The sequence below is a fragment of the Ochotona princeps genome, chromosome 19, assembly GCF_030435755.1.
Source record: "Ochotona princeps isolate mOchPri1 chromosome 19, mOchPri1.hap1, whole genome shotgun sequence".
Taxonomy (NCBI): Eukaryota; Metazoa; Chordata; class Mammalia; order Lagomorpha; family Ochotonidae; genus Ochotona; species Ochotona princeps.
In genome coordinates, this window is record NC_080850.1 from 19,644,875 (window position 1) to 19,657,799 (window position 12,925).

Here is a 12,925-nt window from a genome sequence, read left to right on the forward strand (position 1 = left end):
GCTGGAAACATTCCTAACATTCCTAACACAACAGGAGACTGACAATGAAGATGGACTCTAGGCCTGTAGCTGCCAAGCCTCCTCAAGAAGTCCTGCTTCCTGGCTTCAGCAGGCATGCGGGGCACCAGCTCTCCCCACTGTTCTCCCAGGCTTTGGTGGGTGAGCTTCCCCTGGATCACCCCTGACAAGCACTCCTTGGGTAAGTAATAACCAATGCTACAGTGCTGATGACTGTGACAACGAACTCCATTTTCTTTTCATTTAATTAGTAATTATTTCAAATTACATGGCTGATAAGCTGCTACAGTGGGTGTTTCTTGGCAGTCAGTAGCTAATTCTCCATCAGAGCAGAAATATGGAGCTATTCTGATTGTAGCAATTAGGGGCCGTGGTGATGAACACCTCTGAATGCCACATGGTGTAGTCCAAACCTACCGCCTTGTCTTACCAGCATTGTCCCTTCTGTTACCATTAAAGAGAACTCTGTGAAACCTGGTTTCTCTCCAGACAGAGCCACATGTTGGCAGGCCCTTGATTATCTGAGAGGAGAAAACCCAGCAGGCCCAGAATACGCTTCAGCATCAGCTCCTTCTGGGCCATGCCTCATGAATGTTCAAGGCCACAGCTACTACACAATCAGTGATAAAATACCCACCTCTTCTGTGGGGGTCTTTATCTTATGCGTCTGGTAATAAACCAAGTTTCAATCTCAGACCTGCATGTTCAGGCAGTAGGCAGTGCCTGTGCAGCCAGCTGGGTGACACTGGTGATTTCCGCATTTTAAAGTAGTCTCATTTGATGAATAAGTAAATATATTCTCTTTAAATTACTGGATGCATGGATGTATTAACATCAGCTTAGAGCCTCATTTGGGATCATAAAATAAGGAAATATTCAAACAATGATGAATAAATATCAAACGGACACAGGGCCAGCTTGAAGTGGTTGCCCAGGGCCAAATCTGGAAATGTTTGATTACTAAAACAGATGACAACAACCAATTATAATCCATTGAACAAAAAAAAAGTACCTGTGAATCCTCACTGATCGACACACATGAACATAGGAGAAGAAAAAGCTCTTCTTTATAATTGAAAGAATACTAAAAGATGCAGAAGGAATGATGGTGACATTAGAAAATCACCATTTGGCCAACATCACAGAAATGATTAATTCAGTCAAGAGGCTTCAGTGACTAGTGAATACTACAGATGCCTAGTGAGCTAAACATTGGGGAAGAGATAATTACACAGAGTCGAAGTATTTCTCCACAAGACTACACTTCTTAAATACAAGGACAATAAGGAGTAACTTAACAGTGGAGTTATCTAGCAGATGTTAAACAAATCAGTGATCAAAATGAAAAGCACTGGTAGCCAGATTACCATGTACAATGAAGAAACATAGTATCTATGACATTCCAGCCAAAATACAGACCAGGAATCCTCCATTTCTGTGTGCCACCATCCCATGTGTACATAGGTTCATGTCCTGGCTACTCTACTTCCCTTCCAGCTCCCTAGTTGTGGCCTGGGAAAGCAGTCAAGCATGGCCCAAAGCCATGGGACCCTGCACGTGCATGGGAGACCCGGAAAAAGTTTCTGGCTCCTGGCTCCGGGCTTGGGGAATGAACCAATGGATGGAAGATCTGTCTCTGTCTCTCCTTCTCTCTGTAAATCTGCTTTTCCAATGAAAATAAATAATGTTTTAAATGCAGACAGGGTCTAATTGTGAAGAAAAGGAACAAGACCAATCTAAGGGACATTCTATAAATCACTGGTCTATAATCTCCACCCATGTCTAGGTCATGAAATCTAGAACCAGGAGCTTCTTCCGGGTCTCCCACGCAGCTGCAGGGTCCCAAAGCTTTGGGCCGTCCTCGACTGCTTTCCAGGCCACAGGCAGGGAGCTGGATGCGAAGTGGAGCAGACGGGATTAGAACCGGCGCCCATATGGGATCCCGGCGTGTTCAAGGCGAGGACTTTAACTGTTATGCTATCGCATCAGGCCTCTTCTGCTGTTTTTTCCAGGTACAATATCAAGGAGCTTGATTGGAAGCAGAGCAGCTGGGACTCAAACTGGCATCCATATGAAATGCCAGCATTGCAGGTGGCAGCTTAACTCATTATCCCACAATGACAGCCCCAAGAAATAACTTTTGATTAACATAAGAAAAATAACATAAATGAAAAACAGCACTTGGAGTCAATATTCAGGATACCTGGCTCTGGTGGTCAAGTGTAAAGAATGCATACTCCCAGTTTTCTAGAAATTTCTTGGTATTTTTCGGACTTTTAAAAGATTTATTTATTCTTATTGCAAAATGAAATATATATAGAGAGGAGGAGAGACAAAGATCTTCCATCCGGTGATTCACTCCCCAAGCGACCGCAATCACTGCACCTGCGCCAATTCAAAGCCAGGTGCCCGGAGCCTCTTTCACGTCTCCCACATGGGTGCAGGGTGCCAAAGCTTTGGGCCATCCTCGACTGCCTTCCCAGGCCACAAGCAGGGAGCTGGATGGGAAGAGGAGCAGCCGGGATTAGAACCGGCGCCCATACGGTATTCTGACATGTTCAAGGTGAGGGTTTTAGCCACTAGGCCACCACACCAGGCCCTATGACTTTTTAACATGTATTTATTACTTTGGTAAAAAGGAAAATTCAACATTTTCAGAGCATCCAGGAAGTGAATACAAAAACACATTGTTTAATGGAGATTGCACAGTTGCTTCTTTTTCTTGAACACTCGAATTTGAATATTCTGATTTCAAATTTTTTAAATCTTTTTTGACAAAACTTTCAAGCAACAAAATGCAATTGCCTTCTCATTGTAAATTTGTTTATATAAAAATTCATTCCTTAACAAGAATTGACCCTTTTTAATACTATCCATGACGTTTGTACTACATTGCTTTTTAGTGTATTACAAACAAAACAAAAGAGAAAAATTCATTTTTCTTTTTAACGAGCTGAGGTTAAAGAATTGTTGCAGGGTGCGAGAGAGATAAGGCCAGACAAGCTAGGGTGTATTAAGGAGTCTTTATTAACCAAGCTTGGTGATAACAGGGCCCACTGGAAATTTGCAAATGACAGCTCCAGTAGCAAGCCAGTCTGAATTGAAACCCTGAGAGGAGCTAACAGTCATTACTCTGATAACCATTCATTAAACTAAAGACCTATGTCCCAACTTCCCCAGCTATGTAAGCTATCCTAAGAGACATGCAGCAAACAACCTGGGCACACGCACATGCTGTAAACATTCATCTTGTCCTGGCTTCTCTGTCTATAGTCCATTACTGCTAGGCCTCACCTCTCCTGGAACACTAGAAGGTACACAAGTTAGAAGTACAAAACATCTTAGCATTAGCATCTTCACTGACTCACTCAAGCAGTGAACAGAGGGTGAGAAATACAGGCACACAGGGCCATGCTCAGGGGCTACCTGTCCTCGGAGTCTGCCGCGAGTGTATAATACTGATGCACACTCATCAGGATGCTATTACAACAATATGAATAAATAACAAGTTCCAGCGTGCTATGGAGACATTAGAACTTGTGTACATTTGCAGTAAGATGGCACAGCTACCATGAAAACAGTAAGGAGCTTTCTCCAAAACATTCAACAGAGAATAATCTTACAACTCAGCAGTCACTTCTGGCTGAATACCCCTAAAGAAGCAAAAGCAGTGACTCACACCCATGTTCACAGCGGGGATGCAGGCAGGAAGGTAGCACCAGCTAAGGTTAGCCAGCATCACCCTGCAAGTCCTTGCCTGAGAGACAGGCTCACACAGCCCTCCTAAGCCATCCGCTTCCCTGTTCCCACGCACCACACAAACCCCACTTGGTGCACTGTCCAATCCCCAATTCCAGACACTGTTAACCCCTCCCTCCCTGCACGGCAGAAAACTGTCTTTCACAATTGTGCCACTTGTAACTTGCACCAGCTAAAAGTATCCAAAACAGCTGCAGACTATGTCCCCACAATAAACTTCAAGTCGTTAAAATATCATTATAAACAGCCTGCAATCTCCCCCCATCCTGTGCCGATAGAGGGCACTTCCAAGCTTTAAGGGAGGGAAAAAGGGGGAACAAAGGAATCCACAGCACACAAGCCCTGCTCCAGATTTTGCCCCTTTTGAATAGTCGATTAGGCCGTGCCCAGACAGCACCCTTCTGTGCTACTAGATCATACAAGCAGACACCCTTAAACTTGCAGAGCGCAGGTGGCTTTCTGCTGAGCTTGCCCACACTCTTGAAGTAAATCTTGCTTCTCCACTGACCTTGCTCTACTTCTCACTGCACTCCATTTCACTTGGAGAAGAGAACCTGGACCCTGCCTAGCCAGGGACCAACCCACAATAACAGCATTGTCACAGCAGTCAACAGGAAGAAGCAACCCAAGCATTCATCAGTGGATAAACGGATAAACAAATGTTTGTTTACAGCGAATGGAATATAACTTAGCAGGTTGAAGGCATATGTTAAAGGAAATACACCAGTCACAAAGGGACAAGTAACTATGTGGTTCTGTTTACATGGGATATGTGGAACACTCAGTACACAGAGAAGGAGAGACAGAAGTTTAGTCCTAGCCAAGAAGTTTAGAGAGGAGGAATGCAGATTTACTGTTAACTGAGTACAGAGTTTCAGAACGGGGCCATCAGAAAGATAAATGATGGTGGTGATAGCACAAGAATGTAAATATACCTTAATACCATAAAATCATACATTTTGAAATGACTACAGTGCTAAATTTTATATTATTCATATATATATATATTCAACTTTTAAAAACCAGCAAAAGAATTCAGCCTTTGGCTTCAAACTTGGATTCTGGCTCTACTACTTGCTAAGAAACCAACACACATTAATTTCCTTCCACTTCAGGTTCCTTGTTTATAAAATGGAGACAATATTCGGGTCCACAAGAGGGGATTATTTTAAGAAGGGAAATCAAACATGTAGCACAGGGCCTGGTCCATGGTATATGTCTTAATGGTTACAGCAAGACTATAAATGTCCCCTAAGAATTAACGTGTCACGTCTGTCCAGAAAACTAAAGCTAGTTTGGTATGGTTGGGGTATGTGCTGATCAGCAATGATGCTAGAACAAAAAACAAGTCTTGGTAAGTTTCAGCTCTGTCTAGAAGCCTGAGGAAGGTCCGAGGAAAGTTGTGAGCAATGCAATAGAGGCAGAAGAGTAAAAACTAAGTTAAGGTGGTAGGGGCATACGTTTGACTTAATCGTGAGTTTTATCCTCTCCATCAATACAGTCAATTAACAGTAGCTTAAGGGAAAGTAAATTATTTACAGGAAATGCCAGGCTGAACACTGTCTCTTTGCACTAGCACCTTATTAGAAAAGAGAATGAGGATGTATAGGAGTTACTTCCTAACCCTCAGTTAAGCACCCACATCACTTCCAAAAACCCCCCTTGCTCCGATTCTCCCACTTTCCATCTCTTGCTGGAGGAAGAGCAGTTTCCCTTCACATTTCCATCCGTTCCCCTCCCCCAACCAGGCCTGCTTTAAACCCTTCACACTGAGACGAGCATGGCTGGGTCAGACGCCGTTTGTTCAGGTTACAACCAGCACATACAGGAAGGGCCTGTGTCACAGCCTCATCCTACTGTGGCCACATCTCATCAGCATCTACTTAACACCATTTAATCAGCCGTCCTCTAATGCCTTCCTTCCCCACCTGTGCAACTTCAGCTTCTATGCATAACAATGTAATAAACACATTATTACGAAAGCACATATTGCTGTAAAGTTAGCTGCTTTCTTCACAGCCGACCAAGAGAGATTTATTTTTAATTTTACTGTTCTTCCTAATTACCTAGGTAAATATCTATATTCCTCCAAGAACATGTCAAAAATATAGAAAAGTACACAAAGTAAAATTTAAAATGTGTAATCTTATCACCCAGATACACTCCCTGATTCTCTAAAAACACCAATCTTCTGCCTCTGCCTTATAAAAAGACTTTACCCCATATCAGGTAGACAGCACCTAAATTTGCTCATTTTTAATTAAACATCTCATGTCGGCAATCTCGGCTCTTTTAAATTGCTCCATCTAAAGAGTTCAGACTCTCCTAACTTAGGTCAAATGATGTGACTTTTTCGTGGTGGGGGGGCATTAGATGAGAGGAAGGCAGGGAGTGGAATGTGGGATGAACCACTCCTGCTCCTCGCCAATGAACATCGTCTCCCTAGGCCTGACTTCCCCTGGGTGTGAAATTCAAGGACATTTGGGCCTCAAATCTGCCTTTTTCCTACAGTCAAATGCAACAAGAGGGTGCCGCAGAGTGGGGGAACAATCATACAACAAATGCCCATGTGACTGTCATCCAGAGGCCAGAGAGAAAGCTCCTCAATGGGCCCCTTCTCAAACAAACGCTCCTCTCACCTCTTGGCAACCGGTATCTTAATGTTCAAAGTTTCCACTTCTTCATGCTTTTGTCTTGCTTTATGCTCCTCCTGTCACCTAGGTATTCATCTCCTACATTTTCGGCCTATTTCTAAGTTTTTGAATGGTTTTAATTCATGGCTACAGTGTCTTTGGAATTTATCTTACTGCATGATAGGAGAGATCAAAAGCTGTTTTTCACCATATGGCTCACCAATTATTTCAGAACCACATACGATACAACACTTTCTTCCTAAACCATTTTTAACCCAGGCATCTTTAGGTGTAACTCACAATCAAGTTGGTGTTTTTTAAGAGTAGGGTTCTAGGGTACAGTGCAGTAGCCTAGTGACTAAAACCCTTACCTTGCACACGCTGGGATCCTATGTGGGTGATGGTTCAAGGCCTGAGTCCCGGTGGCCCTGCTTCCCATCCACCTCCCTGCCTGTGGCTTGGGAAAGCAGTCAACGGCGGCTCAAAGTCTTGGGACCCTGTACCTGCATGGGAGACCTGGAGGAGGCCCCTGGCTCCTAGATTGGGATGAGCTCAGCTCCGACTGTTGCGGCCACTTGGGAAGTGAAACAGTGGATGAAAGATCTTCCTTTCTGTTCCTCCTCTCTGCATATCTGACCTTTCAATAAAAATAGATAAATCTTGGGGAAAAAAGAAAAAAAACAGCTGGACAGTCACCTGAACAGTCGAGACAGAATATTCCCATCATTGTGGTTGATCTCCTACTCACATCCTTAGTCCTGGGGTCTGTTCTCTGCCTTATAATTCTTCCCTTTCCCAATTAGCAACATGACACGATCCTATAAGGCACAGCCTTCTGTGTCTGGCATGCTTCAGTTAGCGTAATGCACCAGGGACTCAGTATTGTTACGTCTATCAGCACTTGGTTCTTGTTACTGCTGAAGGGGAACTCCACTGTATGGACATACCAGTTTACAGATCCAACCTCTCACCATTAAATAGGATGCCCTTTATCAAATTACAGGTATTTGCTGAGGAATTTTTATCATAAATGGAGGCTGGATTTTACCAAATGCTTTTTGTGTATCACTTAAACATTTCACTTATGCCTGTCTGTCCAGGGAGGTAATAGATTTTGCCACCCCCAGACTTGATGCTCCAGCCTACTGAACAAGGGGAACCGTCCAGGGAATTCTGTAGGAGCAAATGGGTCTGGGAAGCGGGCAGGACTTTTTGCGTTTCTCGTGCCCACCCCACAACCACCAGGTCAATTTAAGCCCTATGATCCAGCAAATTTGCTGTTCTGCTCGAGGAGCTTAAAACTTTTGATTGCAGCATGAGAAGAACCCAGAGAGGTGCTTGGCATTTTGTGACCCCAACACCCGTCATCTGTACCTACCCGCCTTCCTCTACCGAGGTGGTCTGGAGAGGGCCTGACGCCTGCCCGACCTCCGGGGTTTTCTTGGAAGCACTGGCTGGGATCCATGGAAGGCGTTTTTATCTGCCTTCCAACTCAGCAATTGCAGATTAACACACAAGCCACACCTGGATGTCAACAGGATTTTCCTATTTAGCTGATTGCTTCTCGTCCCTTCGTTAGGAGTGGCCCCTCTTCACCAGCTCTGCTTGAGCTGAGAGTTCAACCAGTCACTTTGCGAAGGAGCTTGTCTCTTTGGAAATAGGTGACTCGGTTGCCTCACAACTTTGTCTATTTCATGGACTCAACAAAATCATGATTCTGTTGTTTCCTTGTTACGCTCTCATTGATAGGGTGGGAGGGACAGGCTTTATGGCTCTTGAGGCCCCCCACATGTGAGCATATTTCAATTCCACTTTTATCCTACTCCAAATGGAAGTACCTGAGCCTGTCTGGGTGGGGGGCAAGAGTCAAGCTGCTTTAATATAAATCATTCTTCCTGGCAGTGTGGGAAAGCCTTCAATCGGCTGCAATTTCCTCACCCCTTATGAGGCTTCCCAGGTGACCTTCAAATTATATTGTCTAGTTAAAAAATACTTCTGACAGTTATTAGAGTTGAAATGGCAGAAGTACTGAGTTATGCCATCTGAGAATGTGTATGCCCTGCCATTAATTCAAGTCCTACGACAAGTCCCTTGGTAAAGTTTTAGCTTTATTTCTATGGGTCCTCTGCACTTAATGTGAGGTTTTTCCTAGATATTTGACATGTAAGTCTCTATTTTTAATGCCTTCTTAAAGTTGTATTTCCTGATGACTGATGATTTTAAAGAATATGCATTGATTTTTCAGGCTGATTCTGTAACCAAGTGTCTTATTGAATTCTAACAATGTTTTGGTTAACTTTCTTGCTTTGCTACATTTTATGAATGTAATAATTGGTCTCCTCCTTTCTAAAGATTTTACCCTTAGTTCATGTCTTTGGTTGCTTTGAATAAATCCTCAGAAACGATTAAATGGGTTTGAACAGTGGACATATTTGCTCTGTACCCAATTTCCAGGGAGTTTCACCATTAGGCATGATGGTATCTGTAACAGATACAACAGATTAGCTTTACCCCACAAACCCCATCTGTCTTGTTCTTAATAAGAAAAAAGAGCAACCCCTGACATTCAGCAGCAAACCTGGCAGCACTGCTAGCTAGGCCACTTCTATCCTGTTGGACACAACCCTCTCACAGAATACTGACCTCAGTCAAGGTGGCTTAGAAGATAAGCGAGAGAAAGAGAGTCTACACTGCCATTTTCTCTACTGAAAGGTCATTGTGCCACCTGCAGAAAACAAAACATCCCCTCTGCATGATAAAATGAATGATTGTGGGCCAGTGCAGTAGCCTAGTGGCTTAAAGTCCTCACTTGCATGTGCCAGAATACCATATGGGCACTGGTTCATATCCCAGCTGCTCCACTTCCCATCCAGCTCCCTGCTTGTGGCCTGGGAAAGCAGTCGAGGATGGCCCAAAGCCTTGGGACAATGTGCATGGTCCCACCTGCATCCATGTGGAAGACCCAGAAGAAGCTCCTGGTTCCTGAATTCGGATCAACTTAGCTCCAGCCATTGCAGCCACTTGGGGAGTGAACCAGCAGATAAAAGAATTTTCTGTTTCTCCTCCTCTCTGTGTATCTAATTTTCCAATAAAAAATAAATAAATCCTTTTTTAAAAGATCGTTAATTCTTGGTTCGGGCCGGCCTTGGGTTTGGGGGCAAGTGCCACTCCTCACAGTGTGGCAGCTGTGGGGGGGTGCCCCTACTGGGTCAGTTAAAATTCCTAGCTCCACCCAGCTGCTAATATCTTGCGGCTAGGTGAGTTTGGGCCTTGGGTTTGGGCCTTGGGTTTGGGGGCAAGTGCCACTCCTCACAGTGTGGCGGCTGTGAAGGGTGCCCCTGCCGGGTCGGACCCAATGCTGGGGGCTCATGCCAAAGACACTGCCGCAAGGCAGTGAACGAGTCCTCGGCCTCCCCCAGCGCGGCCAGTGCACCATGTGGTGCCAGGCTTTGCCTGCTGGCCGCCTGGCAGCAAACTCTGGGGTTTTTTAAGATATGTTTGCTGCCTGGGGACACCCATGACTAAGTCCAATTTTAGTGTAGGTGAGTAGTGAATCTTGGGTGATTCCCAGTGACAGGGTCATGGAAGTTTTAGGCATGCGTGGGGACTGAGACCTGGTGGTTTGGAGGGAAGTACCCAGGAGACAATTACAGTTAGTCAGATACACCAACCCAATTCGGAATACAGAAATGGCCTGTTTGCCTAGAACATCACTGATCGTCACACACCAGCCCACACCAATACTATGGATGGGGGCCTCTTTGGCAGTGATGGGTACCATTACCCAACTGGTGGAGTGGTGGAGTGGTCACATTTGGCAGGGTCAAGACTGTATCCAGAGTCTGGGGGTAGACTCTATGGGGTTGTGTGGGTCCAACCCTGTGGAAATACAAGTTCCCCTAGTTGGACACCCTAACAGGGTTGAGGTTCCCAACAACGGGTGCGTGTGCTGGAATGGGGACTGCGTTCTATCTAGGAAACAGCTGCAGTCACCCGAGGCACTAGTGTGGGCTGGGATTGGATGCACCAGGCCAGTTCAGACCCCAACACCATCTGGTGTCATGGAGAACCAGGGTAGATGTGGGACTGACTAGGCTGGGTCTCAACCCCCTAATGAGCCATGTGTGAACTCTATGTGGGTATGGACGAGCCATGGCTGGGCTGAAACATCCAACAACAAGAACTAGAATGGGGTGAAAGCCAGCCAGGAAAAGCCACTGTTCCTGCTAGGACAGGAGGTGAACTGAGTAGGGTTGGCTCAAGGACCTCCTAGTATGCGCAAAATCTGGCATTGGGAGGGGTTCTGATGGAGGAGCCTGGGCAACTCCCCTGGCAGGACACAGTCCCTGCAGGTAACCGCAAGAAGCATGATAGGAAACAGCCCAGAATAGGCCATGGAAAGTTTCCCACTGGCACACATTCGGCATGGGTCAGGGGCAGACCAGGCTGAATCAGTTCGTGTCATCCACTGGCAAATCCGAACACCAGAACAGAGTGTGGGTTGAGCCGGATTTGGTTGCGACAAAACCAGTACACATTATGGAATGCCAGGGTGAGGTTGCCTGTACTGGATTTGACTGCAGCACTCAACCAGCACACGTGAGATCCAGGAAGGGAGGGACAGAGCTGGCAGGGGGATTAAGGGGCTGGTCCCCTCGCCAGACAGCTACTCCCACTGGAGAGCGTGGGCTGGGATGAGGACAGACCAGACTAAGCAGGGCTGCAACACTTGTGCGCTGCATGTGGACTAGATCAGGGAAAAGCCAGGCTGGGCTGATTGTTCCTGTGGGTGCAAGCATAAATTGGAGCGTGTGAGGGATGTTTGGTCTTGGCCACAGCATCAGCTAGCAGAAGCTGGCACTGGGGACTAATTCTGTCAAGTCAAATCACAGAACCACCTAAAGAGTGCATAAACCGGGACAGAGAGACCTGGGAGGGAAAAGTGGGTTCCCCCTTCCTGGGTCACTAGTCCCGCGGGAGGGCATGAAAACTAGGACGGGGGCTGGGGTGGCTAGACAGAGAAGCACTCAACAACATCCGTGAGGGCTGGATGGTTGAGTTGGTTAGATGGAACTAAGCTTTAATACCCATTGACAAGTACCAGAGCCAAATGGGATGGGGGACAGACTGGTCTACTGCTACACATACTGGCAAGCCAGGGTAGGGGGCGGGCCTGGTGGGGGTTATTGTGGGTTGCCCCGGCTAGGCTGCAGCTCCCACTGGTTGAAGGGCCGAGTATGTGCTGGGCAGAACCAGACTGGACTGCAACACCCATTGGTTCCAGTGCAACTCGGGACTGAAAACAGAACCAACCTAGCAATTGCAACCACCAGCTGATCGGGGTGGTGGACTGTGCCGGGCTCTGTGCTTGCTAGAACATACAAGAATCTGGTCTGGGAATACCTCAAGGTTTCTTTGGAGATCTCCCCAATCGAACTGCTGGACTCAGAACTCTAACCAGGAAAGGAAAGAAGACAGAACAGGTCAATCATTCATATCAGCTATATGTTGGCAGCGAAAAATGGGGCAAACAGAGACTTTATGATGGACCATATCAATCAGTGGACGACCTCATCGAGCGAAACTGGCAGCGATTCATAACTGAAGAACTATTAAAACCACTTGAGCAAATATCTCAGAGCATGCTCCACATCCGGGACTTGGGATGGGCAGGAAACCAGGTGGAGCTTCTTCCTCAATATCCCCCTTTACCTCAGATACATGATGGAAACAATATGGACATAATAGTATTACCCACTTCCCTATACCCCGTGAACCTTTTTTTTTAACCGCAATTAAGTATGTAAAGATTGTCAACAACAATACAATAAAATAAAATAAAAATAAAAATAAGTAAAAAAAAAAAAAGATCGTTAATTCTTTACCAGTTATTCCATTTTTCCTCACTCTAGTTTGTTTTCTCTATTGACAAAATTTGAGATAGTCACAGAAATTGCCGCCACTTTCTAACTGCATCCAATCTAAAATAAAGCCCTGCTTGCTCAGGTCCCCTACAAACCATCTGACCAAAGCCTGAATATTCCCAACTTCTTATTGAGATTTGCATTGGCTCCCCATCATGGTTTCCCTGCTGCAACAGATATGAATGTCAACCAGTTCAATTATACTTATGCCCCTGGTAGTTTCTGGCTGTAGGACACTGGCACTTTTAGAGATAGAAAACTACAGAGAATACTTCTAGACTCTCTTACAGGTAAGGTTCAGTCATATGCCCTATGTAAAGACTCAGATATGGAAGACAACAATGTGAAGAGGTGGTTACAGGTAAGGAGATTCTGTAATCAGCAGGACGTGGTCCTTCTGAAGCAGCCATGGAGGAATCGCGAGTCCAAGTACACAGTTTCTTAGGTAAGCTTCTCACTATAATAGTGCTGTTGTACTGAGGGCAAGAGATTTATTGATTTATTTATTTGTTGTTTTCATTTTTTTCTCCTTTCATCCTTTATCGCATTTTTTCCTGGCTCCATAAAATCTATTTCTTGGAGTGGTAATTA